Raw genomic sequence first — 15,481 nt, 5'->3', positions numbered from 1 at the left:
GTGAGGTTAGTGACGGGTTTGACGTAAGTCAATCACTCTCCACTAGTGATAGGGTTAGAAGAATGAGTGAGTTTGGTAGAGCTGCATTTTCCAGGCGACGTTTGCAATTGCAGGAAGGAATTGTATGAATGATGAATGGTAGATGTGCAAATGTGGGGGTACGAATGATGGGGTACGAACGTGGGGGAGTGTCTGAATGGGAATTTTCGTTGAACATTGTGTTGTCCGGGGCTACCAGTCCCCAGCATCATGGAGCGAAAACTGGAAGTATTCTTTTAGGATACGAGTTCTGACCAGAGGATTGATCTGGGACCAATCGTTAGGCGTTAGGGAACACAGAGGCGGTCTCGGCTCTCTGCTCCCTCCGCCATAGTCTTTTGGGACTTGTTGGGGACACTTACTGGCCGCCTAGCGGTTTGATCTATGATCAACTTGAAAATGCCATCGTTTGCGGAAGAGGCAGGAATAAGCCTCCCTCCCCACAGTGAGAAAGCCATGCCATAAATATGGTGTATACTGTTCCATTTGTCAATAGCCGTTTTACATCAATTGCGTTCTATTGCAGCAGTGTTTTCTCGTTTCTACCAACCATTAACTGTTTTGGAGATTAAATTGGAAGTACCCTTCTGGTACGAGGCCTGACCAGAGGCTTTTAATCTGGTACCACGGGTAACCAGGAGCCCACGGAACTTGTTCCGACCTGGTTAGTCGGTGCGGCCCTTCGGGGAGTATCGTGGTGGTTGTGGTTTAACACCCAAACCAAGGTAGAAGTCACAACCAAAGAGTCGTGTCCTTAATTGGTACCTGGGGAATTAATGTTCCAAGGGGGCGGTGATTGACGCTTGAATTAATCCTATACTAGGAACCGTGAGATTAAGCCATCGTGGCAGGTGCTCACGTCAAGCCCACTGACTTTCATGTACCATAGAATATTTGTGTATTCTGAAAAAGTCAGTTGCATTCAAATTGTGGCAAAAATTGGTTGGCAGTAAAAGTTGTGTTATTAACTTGATTTATAGTGGGTGGTAGCGGGGAGGTGGCGATAGGTATAAGACGAAAGATACTTGACATATATATAATATTCTAGAAGCAACATATCGTGTTTGGTAGCTCTAGCTCTTATTATATACCCAAGTTGCTTAAAAAACAGGATGTCGATATCGATTTGTAGCGATTGCTTGGAAACGGAGTAAGTTATCGATTATCAGAAACTAACTCGATCTGCACAAGCACTAGGAGCACCTACATCTAAATTTCAAATCTCTAGCTCTTATAGGTTCTGAGATCCTTGCGTTCATACATACGCACAGACGTACAGAATGACAGACGGACATGGCTAGATCGACTCAGGTATTGGTGCTGATCAAGAATATATATATACTTTATGGGGTCGGAGATGCTTCCTTCTGCCTGTTACACTTATTTTGATTTTGCACAAACACAATACTCTTATACCTATTTTTAATGGGTCCAGGGCATAAAAAAATATACATAAAATTTACGAGATGAACTTAAAGGACATGTCACTTGAAATCTTTAAGAAAGTTGTCCGGATGACAATTAAGCCATGGCGGTGGGAGGTAACATAGATGTTAATATCGTCCTCGAGGGTGCTGTGGTGGCCATGCAGTCCCTTTTAGAAATCGGACGCTGCTACATAAAATGGTTTTCGTTGAGAGTGAGAAGTTTTGACCATAAGGTACCGGAGTGAAGAGCCAAAGAGTACGTTTGCCGTCGCTGCGGCCAGATGGGTCACCGCGTGGCTCAGTGCAGCAATGCACTGAATTGCCGCAATTGCTCCTTTAAGGGGAAGTTGTCGGGACATCCGATGATGTCTCTAGCCTATCCCATATACAGGGCGAATGTTGCGCGTGCGAATGCCAGACATTAAAATGTCTAGCAGATTTCTTTAGCTGAATTGTCAAAGGTCGTATGCAGCTATGTGTGATGTGGGGGCTATGATGTGTGAATGGGGCAGCGTCGTTGCCCTTCTGCAGGAACCCTACGCGACCGGAGGTTGCGTAAGGGGATTGCCCGCATGTATGCGAGTATTCCCTGACAGCAGGGCTAACTCCGCTGTCATTGTGAATGATGTCAGTATTGAATGCACTTCGGTGAGTTCAACTGACTGGGGGGTGTGTGTGAGCCTAAGCGGCAGTTTTGGCAGGATTTTTGTAGTGAGCATGTATTGTAAGTTCGGGGATCCCCTCGAACCATACATTGCTAACTTGGATGAGGTGCTACTACTGGTTAGTAGCGAACCAGTAATCCTTGGTCTTAATGCGAATGTATCATCCCCCATGTGGTTCAGTAAGGTATCCAGACATTTGTCTGGGTATTCGAACCACACACGGGGTGAGATGCTAGCCGAGTGGGCCGTGTCCCAGGATGTTCGGGTCGTTAACGAACCCAGTAAGTGGTACACGTTTGCGGGTCCGGTGCGTCAGAGTGACATTGATGTTACTCTAGTGAATGCGGTAGCAATGAGAATGTATGCTTTTCATTGGTGTGTACTAGGTGGGCTTGGTGTGAGTGACCACAATCCGATTGAGATTGTTGTCACACACACTATTACGAGGAATAAAAGTGTTGGGGGTAATCGCTGTCGCACTTGTAGTGTGAATTGGTCCCTTCATGGGCTCATTGTGCAGGAGGCGGCAACGCAAGTTCCGCTTAATGCATTTAATGAATTGAATGTGGATGAGCAGGTCGTATGTGTGAATGGGTGGATACCTGGTGGGAATGATCGCATGTTTCAGAGGCACCGTATGGTCAACCTCAAGCATGTGAAGTGGTGGACGAATCAGTTGAGCACCAAGCGGCGGATGGTCCGGTCTCTACGGAAGCGATTCCAAAGGGCCAGAGCTACCAATGCGGATGGTGCAGCCCAACTCAGGATTGAATATAGCCGGTATATGAATGAGTACAAGCAAATGCTGGTAAATGTGAAAAAAGATGAATGGCGCTCTTTGCCGTTGTGGCTCGACTGCTGAGACATGGGAGCATGTTCTCTGTGAGTGCAAAAGGTATGCAGACCTTAGAGATCTGAGGGGGATGGGTATAAGTGAGGTTAGTGACGGGTTTGACGTAAGTCAATCACTCTCCACTAGTGATAGGGTTAGAAGAATGAGTGAGTTTGGTAGAGCTGCATTTTCCAGGCGACGTTTGCAATTGCAGGAAGGAATTGTATGAATGATGAATGGTAGATGTGCAAATGTGGGGGTACGAATGATGGGGTACGAACGTGGGGGTGTGTCTGAATGGGAATTTTCGTTGAACATTGTGTTGTCCGGGGCTACCAGTCCCCAGCATCATGGAGCTAAAACTGGAAGTATCCTTTTAGGATACGAGTTCTGACCAGAGGATTGATCTGGGACCAATCGTTAGGCGTTAGGGAACACAGAGGCGGTCTCGGCTCTCTGCTCCCTCCGCCATAGTCTTTTGGGACTTGTTGGGGACACTAACCGGCCGCCTAGCGGTTTGATCTATGATCAACTTGAAAATGCCATCGTTTGCGGAAGAGGCAGGAATAAGCCTCCCTCCCCACAGTGAGAAAGCCATGCCATAAATATGGTGTATACTGTTCCATTTGTCAATAGCTGTTTTACATCAATTGCGTTCTATTGCAGCAGTGTTTTCTTGTTTCTACCAACCATTAACTGTTTTGGAGATTAAATTGGAAGTACCCTTCTGGTACGAGGCCTGACCAGAGGCTTTTAATCTGGTACCACGGGTAACCAGGAGCCCACGGAACTTGTTCCGACCTGGTTAGTCGGTGCGGCCCTTCGGGGAGTATCGTGGTGGTTGTGGTTTAACACCCAAACCAAGGTAGAAGTCACAACCAAAGAGTCGTGTCCTTAATTGGTACCTGGGGAATTAATGTTCCAAGGGGGCGGTGATTGACGCTTGAATTAATCCTATACTAGGAACCGTGAGATTAAGCCATCGTGGCAGGTGCTCACGTCAAGCCCACTGACTTTCATGTACCATAGAATATTTGTGTATTCTGAAAAAGTCAGTTGCATTCAAATTGTGGCAAAAATTGGTTGGCAATAAAAGTTGTGTTATTAACTTAATTTATAGTGGGTGGTAGCGGGGAGGTGGCGATAGGTATAAAACGAAAGATACTTGACATATATATAATATTCTAGAAGCAACATATCATGTTTGGTAGCTCTAGCTCTTATTATATACCCAAGTTGCTCAAAAAACAGGATGTCGATATCGATTTGTACCGATTGCTTGGAAACGGAGTAAGTTATCGATTATCAGAAACTAACTCGATCTGCACAAGCACTAGGAGCACCTACATCTAAATTTCAAATCTCTAGCTCTTATAGGTTCTGAGATCCTTGCGTTCATACATACGCACAGACGTACAGAATGACAGACGGACATGGCTAGATCGACTCAGGTATTGGTGCTGATCAAGAATATATATATACTTTATGGGGTCGGAGATGCTTCCTTCTGCCTGTTACACTTATTTTGATTTTGCACAAACACAATACTCTTATACCTATTTTTAATGGGTCCAGGGCATAAAAAAATATACATAAAATTTACGAGATGAACTTAAAGGACATGTCACTTGAAATCTTTAAGAAAGTTGTCCGGATGACAATTAAGCCATGGCGGTGGGAGGTAACATAGATGTTAATATCGTCCTCGAGGGTGCTGTGGTGGCCATGCAGTCCCTTTTAGAAATCGGACGCTGCTACATAAAATGGTTTTCGTTGAGAGTGAGAAGTTTTGACCATAAGGTACCGGAGTGAAGAGCCAAAGAGTACGTTTGCCGTCGCTGCGGCCAGATGGGTCACCGCGTGGCTCAGTGCAGCAATGCACTGAATTGCCGCAATTGCTCCTTTAAGGGGAAGTTGTCGGGACATCCGATGATGTCTCTAGCCTATCCCATATACAGGGCGAATGTTGCGCGTGCGAATGCCAGACATTAAAATGTCTAGCAGATTTCTTTAGCTGAATTGTCAAAGGTCGTATGCAGCTATGTGTGATGTGGGGGCTATGATGTGTGAATGGGGCAGCGTCGTTGCCCTTCTGCAGGAACCCTACGCGACCGGAGGTTGCGTAAGGGGATTGCCCGCATGTATGCGAGTATTCCCTGACAGCAGGGCTAACTCCGCTGTCATTGTGAATGATGTCAGTATTGAATGCACTTCGGTGAGTTCAACTGACTGGGGGGTGTGTGTGAGCCTAAGCGGCAGTTTTGGCAGGATTTTTGTAGTGAGCATGTATTGTAAGTTCGGGGATCCCCTCGAACCATACATTGCTAACTTGGATGAGGTGCTACTACTGGTTAGTAGCGAACCAGTAATCCTTGGTCTTAATGCGAATGTATCATCCCCCATGTGGTTCAGTAAGGTATCCAGACATTTGTCTGGGTATTCGAACCACACACGGGGTGAGATGCTAGCCGAGTGGGCCGTGTCCCAGGATGTTCGGGTCGTTAACGAACCCAGTAAGTGGTACACGTTTGCGGGTCCGGTGCGTCAGAGTGACATTGATGTTACTCTAGTGAATGCGGTAGCAATGAGAATGTATGCTTTTCATTGGTGTGTACTAGGTGGGCTTGGTGTGAGTGACCACAATCCGATTGAGATTGTTGTCACACACACTATTACGAGGAATAAAAGTGTTGGGGGTAATCGCTGTCGCACTTGTAGTGTGAATTGGTCCCTTCATGGGCTCATTGTGCAGGAGGCGGCAACGCAAGTTCCGCTTAATGCATTTAATGAATTGAATGTGGATGAGCAGGTCGTATGTGTGAATGGGTGGATACCTGGTGGGAATGATCGCATGTTTCAGAGGCACCGTATGGTCAACCTCAAGCATGTGAAGTGGTGGACGAATCAGTTGAGCACCAAGCGGCGGATGGTCCGGTCTCTACGGAAGCGATTCCAAAGGGCCAGAGCTACCAATGCGGATGGTGCAGCCCAACTCAGGATTGAATATAGCCGGTATATGAATGAGTACAAGCAAATGCTGGTAAATGTGAAAAAAGATGAATGGCGCTCTTTGCCGTTGTGGCTCGACTGCTGAGACATGGGAGCATGTTCTCTGTGAGTGCAAAAGGTATGCAGACCTTAGAGATCTGAGGGGGATGGGTATAAGTGAGGTTAGTGACGGGTTTGACGTAAGTCAATCACTCTCCACTAGTGATAGGGTTAGAAGAATGAGTGAGTTTGGTAGAGCTGCATTTTCCAGGCGACGTTTGCAATTGCAGGAAGGAATTGTATGAATGATGAATGGTAGATGTGCAAATGTGGGGGTACGAATGATGGGGTACGAACGTGGGGGAGTGTCTGAATGGGAATTTTCGTTGAACATTGTGTTGTCCGGGGCTACCAGTCCCCAGCATCATGGAGCTAAAACTGGAAGTATCCTTTTAGGATACGAGTTCTGACCAGAGGATTGATCTGGGACCAATCGTTAGGCGTTAGGGAACACAGAGGCGGTCTCGGCTCTCTGCTCCCTCCGCCATAGTCTTTTGGGACTTGTTGGGGACACTAACCGGCCGCCTAGCGGTTTGATCTATGATCAACTTGAAAATGCCATCGTTTGCGGAAGAGGCAGGAATAAGCCTCCCTCCCCACAGTGAGAAAGCCATGCCATAAATATGGTGTATACTGTTCCATTTGTCAATAGCTGTTTTACATCAATTGCGTTCTATTGCAGCAGTGTTTTCTCGTTTCTACCAACCATTAACTGTTTTGGAGATTAAATTGGAAGTACCCTTCTGGTACGAGGCCTGACCAGAGGCTTTTAATCTGGTACCACGGGTAACCAGGAGCCCACGGAACTTGTTCCGACCTGGTTAGTCGGTGCGGCCCTTCGGGGAGTATCGTGGTGGTTGTGGTTTAACACCCAAACCAAGGTAGAAGTCACAACCAAAGAGTCGTGTCCTTAATTGGTACCTGGGGAATTAATGTTCCAAGGGGGCGGTGATTGACGCTTGAATTAATCCTATACTAGGAACCGTGAGATTAAGCCATCGTGGCAGGTGCTCACGTCAAGCCCACTGACTTTCATGTACCATAGAATATTTGTGTATTCTGAAAAAGTCAGTTGCATTCAAATTGTGGCAAAAATTGGTTGGCAATAAAAGTTGTGTTATTAACTTAATTTATAGTGGGTGGTAGCGGGGAGGTGGCGATAGGTATAAAACGAAAGATACTTGACATATATATAATATTCTAGAAGCAACATATCATGTTTGGTAGCTCTAGCTCTTATTATATACCCAAGTTGCTCAAAAAACAGGATGTCGATATCGATTTGTACCGATTGCTTGGAAACGGAGTAAGTTATCGATTATCGGAAACTAACTCGATCTGCACAAGCACTAGGAGCACCTACATCTAAATTTCAAATCTCTAGCTCTTGTAGGTTCTGAGATCCTTGCGTTCATACATACGCACAGACGGACAGAATGACAGACGGACAGACAGACAGACGGACATGGCTAGATCGACTCGGGTATTGGTGCTGGTCAAGAATATATATATACTTTATGGGGTCGGAGATGCTTCCTTCTGCCTGTTACACTTATTTTGATTTTGCACAAACACAATACCCTTATACCTATTTTTAATGGGTCCAGGGCATAAAAAAATTTTAAGCCAAATCGGACAAACTCTTTGTGTCGCATTTTCCAGCGAGTCTGCTAGGTCTCTACAAAAAGGTGTAACACATCTTAAGGGCTTTTTCGTAAAGATCTTTGCAAATGAATTTCGCGCGAAACCTAACCCAACAAATTTATACCGAGAAGGATGGTTACGGTTTGGGCTGTGCGTTGATCACTAATTGACAATCGGGACAAACAGCTTAAATATAGAAATTTGCTACTGTAATGTATTGTTCTTTTAGGTAAGCCTGGTGCCGCGCGTACATTTCCACACTGACCTTTTGCGCATGCCTTACGCCAGGTGACCCATTTATAAGGTGTTAAGTTAACCTTATGTTGATTAACTAGGCTATTAGAACATATATATACTAGGAATAATTCAAAGTCTGCGCTCCATTAAAAATTTAACCCCGTTACTCCTTCCTTTGAATGTATTGTCTGGTCGGTCCACACTGCACCATCACAAAATTAGATTTGCGAAGATCCCAATTTAAGTTCGCTATTAGTTTTTGCTTGCAGGCTATGTAGAAGCTGTTGTGCTCACCAAAATTCTACAAATGAGCATTGTAGCTATATGTGGGGCCATGCACGCTTGTTACTTCTGGAACGATGAAATTGTAGCTGCTACCCTTGACACCTATGAATTTTGCATTTGCAATTTCAAAAGTAACCAATAAACTTAAAAAGAATTTTAAACATTTTCGTTTTCATTTTCATTGACATTATTAAGATGCGATGTAGACTCGAGCATTCTAATATGGCCGCTCGGCATAGGCACCCCTTACTCGTGCTTAAGGAATTGCAATATGACCGCAACTAATTTCCTCATCCACACTTTACTAATTACCATCCATTAGTAAAATTGATACAGGTGTACTTTTGGATAGTTAATGCAAGAGCTTTGGCAGACAACATAGTACCATATCGTATTTCATAAAATCAAAGGCCACCTGAGCCCGTGGGTTCGTGGACGTGTCAACCGACAAACCATTTCCAAGATTTCGCGTGGTTTTCCGTGGCCCAGTAAACACTTACCTTACAAAACGATAAGTCACCTTACTCGTCTGCATGGCCGTTAAGGGAGATCATATCCATTAAGTCAGATCTCTTATCGAGGAAATTTTTTGCAATTTTTTAAATTCCAGCTCGTTCTCGTGGATCAGGCTCTCACAGCTTTTCTGACAATGTCACAAACCTTCTCGGATCATCCAAAAAGCTACTCGAGTTTAAGGATTTTATGTACAATCTGAATCGTGTATTTAGGCTTCTCAATAGCTCACGAAAATGTATGGTAATCATTCACAAAGAAAACACACCACCGTTGGGTTAGAACTTAGTGCGTGCTAAATCGCTTGTGAGTTGCGAGAATGATAATGTTTGGGTTGCACACACTCGCATTACCACCGGACTCTGATATCAGCTCTCTTACCCGCCTCCCGAACAAAAGACTTTTCAAGGTGTGCGGGATGCTGGTCACTTGTACAACATTTCAGGTACCAAAATATTTCTCTAATACTGCCGGCTGTCAACAACATATTATGTGAATCCTATGTTAACGGTCTACAGCACTAATTAAATAAACACATACATACATCAACGAATTTTATCTTTTCTTTGAACACTGTTCCTTTATCTTAAATAGAAAATGAAGATCGCTTCGCTCGGCACTTTATTTGCATTTTGGTTCATAATTTAGTCTGGCCACAAAATCCCACTCAAGAAAACGATCATGGTCTTTCATTGCATCCCATAGCACTTATGAAGGTGGACCTGCACCCTATTTAGGGGATATACAAATAACCTCACTAAACATCCCCATTCATCCACATCAATCATCACTGGCTGAACAGAACGTAATTAAATGGGAAGAGTCTTATATTGCACGAGAATGGCAGGGAGGAGCGCCTAATCCGAAAGGCTATATAACATCTTATATGTGCCGTAGCTTATTCCATGGACATGCCCACTAATCAACCACAGCTCTTTTATTACAGCCATGTTGATTACGTCCGCGGATATCACCCTCCATAGAGTGGCCTACACTCCTTTGGGATGGTGCAGGCACTTCTCTGGCACCCTAGTCATGCCTAGAATTGGTCGAGGCAAGAGTTTGTCCTGTAGGGAAACGGTGGTTTTAACGTATGTGTTATTACGCTCAGCAGCCGTGATTTCTGACATTAGTTCGCGAACATGATTGTTTCTAGAGAAGCGTATTGACCAACCCAAGGCTTAACAGAGTCGTCACTATGGCAGGTTGGGGCAACATTAAGCTCTGGCTAAGTCGCTCATGCTCGTTTGCCACTGAATGTCTTGAATGTCTTAAGGACATTTTTTTGAATTGTTTTCTACCCAGACTAAAATAAGTCAGCAGGAAAATGCCCTTGCCAAGAGTCTGCTTCGAGTCATCTTTGTGTGGAGAGTTGGTTCTCCAAACCAATCCAATTGGAATATGTTCTCCTATAAGCCAGTGGTCAGCACTGCTTCACACTATGTATTCTTGAATATCATCAATATTTATATTCAAGTCTTTATACTTACAATCATCAGCGAAGAAATATAGCACGAAAGTATGTGTAATATGTATGCGCTTTGCGCAGGGCTCTAGTATTGAAACTTTTGGGGAGAAAGGTGGAGGTAGCCACAAGGTAAAATATGTTAAATACTCACCAAGTTTGATGTATTTTGAATTTTATTTTAAAAGTATTTTGCCGCAATACAGAGGAGATGTAGAGCTGCTGAGCAGGCAGACACAAAGCCCCAGTACGCAGAGCGCATGGACGTAACCTCGTCACCAAAATAAAGAAATTCGAACGAATTCAATAAGTTCTGAAAATCGGAGGCATACAACGAGCCTGCCGCTGAGACCCTCGGTTGCACAACATCAGTTTTAAGAGGTTAGTTTTAAAATCAGAATAGGCAGTGTCTTCGGAGTCCGCCAGTACGCGAGACCAATAAAAGGTAATAAGCTAACCATCACGTTTCCATGTCAGGACATTTTGGACCAGGAAGATTTAAGATCCGCTTTGGTTGATCAGCCCATCAAAACCTCTATCACTAGCAATATATAAGTATTTACAATTCAGGTTTTAAGAACCAATGAATTACAAATGTTAATTATTAAATACCTTATGATCAAGTCGTCCTGCAAGAGTCAATATCTTCCATAGATGTGAGGTCTTAGCATTTTCCTCGGCTTGATTCCTCAATTTTTATTGAGAACCTGGCTTGTAATTTTTGCCTCTTTCTGAAAAGCAAGAATATGTAGTCGTATTCTAATGCGATGAAAACTATTGCTCCCGTTTTTGTACATTTGGGAAAGATGTCACAGGATGCTCAAAGTCCTAGCACTTAATTACAATCTTTTCAATCCCAATTTTTTCAAATGCCAATACTGGTAATAAGCATTTCTCCTTATAAAAGGTATTGCAATTTAAAAAGTATAGTTAAAAAAAAAAGTTGTAGCAAAACAAGTCAGGATTGTAGTTGTACGAATAGGTTCGCACCATGTTGCTCCTTTTTGTGTTATAATTTTGGCTAGCTGGTTATCTGATGAATTTCAGAAATAGGTGAGCCGTTCTATACCGATACTTAAAATAGGTCAGAGGTCGTTTAATGTCGCTGTTTTAACCAATTTAGAAACTTGTTTTATGTGGTTTTTCACCATTTTTGAGGAAATATTGAATTGCAGTGGGTGAACTTGCACCATGCCAAGGGAGTTCATATCCGATGGTGGAAACAGCATGGCTCCATGGAATAAGCTGTGGCTCATATTAGACATCATATAGGGCGTATCGCTTTAAAATCGCATGCATGGGAACACTTTCCGCGAAACAACTTTAGCTTGTTATTGGGTGCGATGCAAATGTTGTTAACAAAAGGACTGTGATGTTAACAAAAGGACTATCCTAGCCCACCCTTATAAATCTTTGTGTCCTCTTGTCAGCCCAAAGGCCACACCTTTTACTTTATAGCTAGCCGGGTGCATAAGATTTAGAGCTACGTATTTCCTGCCTTAATATTTAGTATCCGGGACTCATTTTTACATCCACTTTCTGAAAAAAACAAACAAATAAGAACCGTCATCTACCAAAAGCAAAACCAGCTGACTCTACAAGCCAAACAAGTAAGAAAATACCCTGCAACCTCTTCTACCAACACCAAATGCAGCTAGTGCTACGAGCTCGTTAAGCTTAAGAAAAAAGATCCTTCAATAAGACTCAAGCCCGTTAAAGACCGCACCTACCGCCTCTGCTCGAAAGACGGACATGGCTAGACTCGGCTATTGATGCTGATTGAGGCTATATATACTTAATGCCTTACATACATTTTCTCAAATGCGCTGTACCCTTTTTATCCATTTGGGCTTAGCGTATAAAAATGAAACTAAAATGGCTGGACAAATTACAATCGGAATTAAATTTCTATTTATAAAAGTCAATGCAGACACGTATATGAATATAAGTGATATCTTGTATCCAGGAATTCTTGTTTTTACGCTAGCTGCCACTTGGCTTAACAACAGCCTTGATACCGTTAACTGGTTTTAATTGAATTTTAATAATTTATTCATCTGGGTTGAACAGTAATTAATTTGTAACAAAAACGCTTTTAATCGTAGCTCATGCTGCGCTGTCATCTAAAGTAAACTACTTCCTTACAAAACAAAAATTGAGAAGTAACAAAGCAATTTAAAGTGTGACATCACGCGACTGAAAAACGAGAAAGCAAGGCTATCTTCAGCACGCCGAAGATCTAATACCATTGCAGACCCAACCTTTTCATAATGCTTATAGAGTTTGTCCGTATCTAAGAAGCACAGGGAGAATAGTTAACGCGAATTTGGTCAAGAATTCTTAAAAAACAAAGTGTTTTTTCACACAACTAAATTTTCGACCGGTCGCTCCGGCAGCTATATGACATAGTGGTCCGATGTTAATAGGATTTTCCCTATATATGAGGAAAACTCGGCTGTTGATACTGATCAAGAGGAGCTTAAAAAGTTAGGTCACACATCCAGGCCACAATTTTAAAGAGGAGGCTTAAGATGGGTTGCCTTTACTGGATGATACAACATGCGGTGTAAGGGGACAATATATAACACTGCGATTGTGCCCACCTGGAGATGTGATATCCAGATCTGGTAGTGGCTTCTAGGTCAAACCGGAAACATGTCCAATCTCTCCAGAACAATGCCTTTCGGATAATAATCGACTGCGATTGGTACATGCGTGGTTCGACCCTTCACCGTGACTTGAAATTATAAACTGTTACGCTGTAAATCAACCGGCACGCCAGCCAATATAGCGACGTCTTAAAACAGACATCGCCCGGCTGAAAAGACGACATCACAGTAAATTGCTGTTGTAGCAAAAATTTTAAACCATCCCTAAGTAGTTTTAAAACCCTGTCCTCTGACAAGGTGGGGCCATCAAACTTACTATCACTGTCGTATTTAAGAAAAGCAAACGTTCTTATATATTTCGTAGGATGTGGGCCCACCTTTAAAAGTGCTATTAGGTATAATGTTATTTTTCGGCTCTTATCCTGTTGTCAACCCAAAGGTCGCATATGTTTCTTTATAGCTAGCCAGGTGCATAATATTAAGAGGTACGCATTTCATGCGAAAATGTTCGTCATTGGGGCAATCATTCTCATTGGCTTTCTCAAATAAAACAATCAACAGACCTCTTCTACCAAGCTGCACGTTCTACAAGCCAATAAAGTAAGAGGCTCTAGTCGGGAGCTTCCGATTAGAGGATACCCTAAACTCTCGTCTACCAACACTAAATGCAGCTCACACTAGGAACTCGTTTGCTTTAGTAATAACAAAATATAAAATTAAAAAGGTTCCTTCAATAAGACTCGAACCCGTAACAGACCGCACTACTCGCCCCCACCTCTATTTGACGGATACATCAAAAATTAAATTTTAATAAAATAAAAACGTTTTAGCGATAGCTATAAAATTAAATATATTTGATCTATATGCACTATTCTAGAAGCTACGTGTCAAGTTTGGTGACAGTAGCTCTTAAAACCTAAGGGGTTTGCTCAAAAAACGGGATTTTAATATCGATTTTTACTGATTGCTTGGAAGCGGGACAAGTTATTGAATATCGCAACCTACGATAAATGGGTTTAAACCTGTGAGTCTATAGCTTGTATAGAATCTGATATCGACTCGTTTATAAGGACTGACGGACATGCCTAGATCGACTCGGCTATTAAGAATATCTATAATTAATTTGCACCAGCAATTGCGTTTGCTTGAGGTTTTAACACAGACACTACACAGGAAAAAGATTCACGACTTAACTCAATCACACATCAAGTTTGCTTATGGCGCCCTAATCGTATCTATATTTGGTTGCCTGTCGAACGAGGCAAGAGTTTGGCCATCTTCGTGTGTAGAGTCACATCGCTTTTAGCTCTGGTCAAACCGAGAAAACGTGCAAGAGGCATTCGCAAAATCCGCGCTTGGTAACGCAAAATGTAGATGTGGCACAGGGAAAGAAGAAGCGCAGTCCACAAAGGAGTGAAATATAAATCTTTCTCTGGAAACGAAATAGTATAAGCCCCAATCGTAGTCTATCTCGGAACCTTGCGCGCCTACGTTCTTATTTACAATTATTTTTATCAGGCTGCATAGGATTATCAGCTGTTTTTTCTAGTACAGCCAATATTAGTTTGGGTTTTATGATTTCATTTAATTTCTTTGCTTTCTTTATTTTTATTTTAAATTTTATCTTAATTTATGAATTTCCTGTAAGTACATGGTAGAATTACCGTTAATAGCAATTTCCGTTTAAATAATTTGCCTCATGCCTAGCAACTGATTGGTGAAACTTTAACTGTATTTATCTTATGTGATGAAGGTGCACGTTAAGACGAGGCGTAGGGAAATTCCTCCCGCAAGAGTGGAAAATCGCGAAAAAAGCTTGTATGTTCAAATTCTTTTGATGGGTATTTCACACTTTTTGAAAAACGCATCATCCTTGCTGGAAATGGGGTCAAAGATTTTATGGATGACGTTTCCCGTTCAAATTCATTTCAACGATCTATATGAAAAATCGTTTTGAGACGTATTTCACATTGTTCGCGGAATCAGAGCATCTGCTGTAGAAATGTTTCAAAATTCTTTGTTCAAATTCATTGTGTGTTTCACGTTTTTCGCAGAATCAAAGTATCCTCGGTAGAAATGAGATTTAAAGATTTTCCTGCTGAAGTTTTAAGCAGTGTTCGATTTGCTTCAAACTTGTTTTCAAAGCTCTACATAAGAACTTAATGAATACGTGTTTCAGCGATTTAGGAAATTCCTTCCACAACGTGGGTAATTAGCGAAATTCGTTGGTATGCAACTTTTTTGTTAATCGGAATCAAACTCATTTTCAAAGATCTTTGCTGAAATTTATTTGGGGGATATTTGCAACTTTTTGGAAAAATCAGCCCTTCTTAGTGAAAATGGGTGACAAAGATTTGGTGGGTGACGTTTCGCGCTTAAATTTACATCCAAGGATCAATAAGTAAATCATTTGAGACCTCTTTTATACTTTTCGCACTTTCGCAATTTAACGATTTTTTGCCGATGTTTCAGTTTTTTCACTTCAAAATTATTTTTAAAGCTATACATAAAAACGTAATAAATACGTTTTTTAACGATTTGGGAAATTCCACCTGCAACGGTGGAAAATTGGCGGATAATGTTTGTATGAAAGCTGTTGGCTTACCGTCCGATCAATTTCGAAATTATTTTCAAAGCTTTTTGAGAAATTTATTTTATACGTGCCAAGGTCAAGGCCATATAGTAATGACCAGATACAGAGGATGCTTTTGGATCAA

At 42.3% G+C, this 15,481-nt stretch overlaps 1 long non-coding RNA gene across 6 annotated transcripts in view; it reads right to left on the bottom strand.

Annotated features, from left to right (window-relative positions):
* LOC138911692 (uncharacterized) overlaps positions 1-15,481 on the bottom strand; it is a 349,655-nt gene that overhangs the window by 68,826 nt on the left and 265,348 nt on the right. For 2 of the 6 annotated variants that reach the window (XR_011417366.1, XR_011417365.1), the window contains exon 6: positions 10,768-10,886. The exons of the other annotated variants lie outside the window; for them this stretch is intronic. This is a non-coding gene — a long non-coding RNA (uncharacterized lncRNA). The remainder of the gene's footprint in view (positions 1-10,767; positions 10,887-15,481) is intronic. 6 annotated transcript variants of the gene reach the window in all.

This window comes from Drosophila virilis, unplaced genomic scaffold (genome assembly GCF_030788295.1).
Source record: "Drosophila virilis strain 15010-1051.87 unplaced genomic scaffold, Dvir_AGI_RSII-ME tig00002027, whole genome shotgun sequence".
Taxonomy (NCBI): Eukaryota; Metazoa; Arthropoda; class Insecta; order Diptera; family Drosophilidae; genus Drosophila; species Drosophila virilis.
This window is presented reverse-complemented; position numbering and strand designations above follow the sequence as displayed.